Source organism: Tyto alba, unplaced genomic scaffold (assembly GCF_018691265.1).
Source record: "Tyto alba isolate M040663 unplaced genomic scaffold, T.alba_DEE_v4.0 Super-Scaffold_21, whole genome shotgun sequence".
Taxonomy (NCBI): Eukaryota; Metazoa; Chordata; class Aves; order Strigiformes; family Tytonidae; genus Tyto; species Tyto alba.
Genome location: NW_024881295.1, coordinates 22,540,172 through 22,543,189, shown reverse-complemented (window position 1 = coordinate 22,543,189; position 3,018 = coordinate 22,540,172).

The following is a 3,018-nucleotide window of genomic DNA, read 5'->3' as shown; positions in this document are numbered from 1 at the left end:
CGCGTCTCGCCGCTGACGGGTGCGGGCGGAGCGGGCTGAATCCCGCCCCCTCTGCCCTCTGGTTTTGCTGATTTATCACATTTTCCTTTCGCGCGTTGTATAATGCAAGGAGAGGGGGCGGGGGGGGGTAGGGCGCCCGCAGCAGGCGACCAGCGAGGCTTTTGGCAGGAGCAAAGTACAAAGGCAGGGCCTGAGGAGATGGGTGGCCTGCCTGCGGTCAGCAGGGTGCTGCGGCCGTGTCCTCAGGGAGGGGATTCTCCCCCCACTGCATCAGCCGGGGGTCCCCCGCCTGCGGGAGACCCGCTGCCCCTCGGGGAGCGGGGGCTCGCGTGGTACCGGGCGGCTGGGAAGGGCGTTAGCCAGGACTCGCTTCACCTCCTTGACCTGCACGGAGAAGGCGCTTCAAAACAAAAACGCCTTTTCAGAAATTGTGGCCCGTCCAATTGCTTGAATTGGTCGTTGGAAGGGTTTTAGATGTATCCCTGAGTCTCTGGGAAGGTAGGCAGTTACGGAACGTGGCCAAGGGAAGGTGAGCACTGTGTAGCTGTATGAAGGGCAAAGTAGAAAGTAGAAAACACAACCTCTAGCAAGTATTACACACCCAAATGGCATCTTCTTAGAGTTGGGAATCCTTTTTTAAGATACGCTGTTGTGAGCCAGAGGCTGCTGCTTTCTGGCCAGACACAATTTCCTGAACAGAGCTGTTTCCTATTAAAGTGAGCTGATTCACTTTGCCTGATAAAGTTTGTATGTTTTTGAATAGGTTTCTCTACCACAGGGGTCAGGAATGCTTACCATAAACAAAAATACGGTTTCAAAATCCATTGACGTGGTATGCGCATCCCGAGTGCTATGTCGTTGATCAGCTGATTTCATTTACAGATCACTAAATACAGTCTGATACAGCAGTTGAGATTAGGAGCCAAAACAGAGAGGAACTGCCAACAAGGGAGGGAGTAATACATAACCTAATAAAGAAAGATTGCATAACAGCCAACTAGAGAATGGCAAAAGGGAAATGTGACAGGTTCACAACCAGCCAGATCCCCAGTCCACTGGAATCACAGGGTTTGGAAAAAGGTAAAGCTGTTTCTTTTAATGCCCTGTGCATTGCTGCGGTTGATGAGGATAATGGTACTGGTATTTATGGAGAGATTGATCAAGCTTTTCCAAGAGGAAAAGAAGAGAAAACAAACTAGGAAAAGAAGTGAAGGGGAAAGTAAGTGGTGTAAAAAGTGAGGGCCACATGAGTAGAGGAAGAAATAGATTCCCTACTGAATTTATCACTGAGCTTGGGGAAGGGTTTGTTTTAATTTAAAAAGTATTCAGCAGCAAAGTGAACAAGAGAATCTAGAATATAAAGTCCAGTGTGTTTAGACTTCCAGTGCTTCCTCAGTATTCAGGATACTGTTTTGCTTCCAAATGCTTCAGCAAAGCAACAGCTTTACTTGTCAGTCAGGAAAGCAGTCTGTGAAAATCAAGTGACAGTAAGTATACTGTGCTTAAAATAGAATGCCTTTTGCTGCAGAATCTCAAAATACAACAAAAGATGTTTATAAAGTAAGTCTCCCTTCACAGTGCTCTGTAAAAGGTAGCAATATTATGCTTTTTTTTTTTTTTTTTTTCCCCCCTAGAAGGAAGTACAGGAAGTTTGAAACATTTTTTTATAAAGGATTGTTTTTTAAAATTTCTGTCTCTCGTTAAAGACCTCCTTATAAGCAACATACGCCAATTTAAGCATTCTTTAAAAGATTTGCGTGTGTTTTTTCCCCTCCCCTTTCAATATCTGTGAGATTGTTTTCAGTGAAGGAAAAATGGGCTGGCACTAGCCATGATCTTTCAATGCAGACGGGTAACTACAATGCCTGTATCAAGCTCCACATACAGCAACTGGAGAATGGGTCTGTATTTATATAACAGCAACATTTATATGCCAAATGCCTTTCCATGGGTAAGGAAAGCAAGCCAAGAGAAGACAAAACAGTTTCCTCTGGCTTCCTTAAAAATAAACCTTTTTCTAATCAACTTTGATTCTTCTTTGTATGTGTATCTGTGTGTGTATATATGTTTGGGCCTGCTTTCTTATTCCAAGAAATCATTTTCCTTGACCTATATTAAGTCAAACTGAACACCAAGACAGAGCTTGATTAATATTTTTAGTATTTTCATTGATATATCGATTAATATTTTTGATACTAAATTTCTACCAGATAGTGAAACTGTGCAGAAAAGAAAAGCCTCAGCACGTACTGGTTGATGGAGAGTGTACATTGCAAACAGATAATATGAATAATGCAACTAAGCTGAAGGCTTAAACTGGTTTCACATATGAGACTTCAGGGAACACAACCAAAAGCCATAAAAGCATTACTAGTTTCACTTCCCCTGGAGCTTTTATGTTTTAATCTCGTATGACCAGGTTTTATTTGATGTCCTCAGGTTCACTAATTTCCTGGAAATTCCGTGCCAGCTGACTTTGGAGAAATTTCTTCTTGGGAGAATCGGGCCACAGCTTCTACAGCATGATATTCTGCTGCTTCTAGTCTCTCTAGGTTGTTTTGCCTGTAGTTTTTGTTGTCTTTGGTACGTCTTTGTTTTCCCAAGCTGGTACTAACTGCAGATTTCATTAGACTTTTCTTAACTCTGTGTTTTTTGTCACGTTAGTTCATCTATCAGACACCATCTATGGAGAATCCCATTAGTCAAATCATCAGAAATCAAAATTTATATTTTGTTATTCTCTATTCAAGGTTCTGCATCCTGTTTTAGATCTACTAGCAATCCCTTTCCTATCCCACCCCATCCTATCATTCCTTTCTAAGTAATTAGCAATTAATTTTTAATCCAGAGGCTTAGCTGGTCAGCATGGTTAGTGAAAGTACGAGTTTATAGCACATGAATGCCCACTCATCTCAATTCCACCCACGGCCCGATACCCAGTACTTCCTACTGGCGTGGCGCATTGCAGGCCCGAGGGACGGACAGTGGCAAATGCTGGACAAAGCAGCTGGGGAGGAA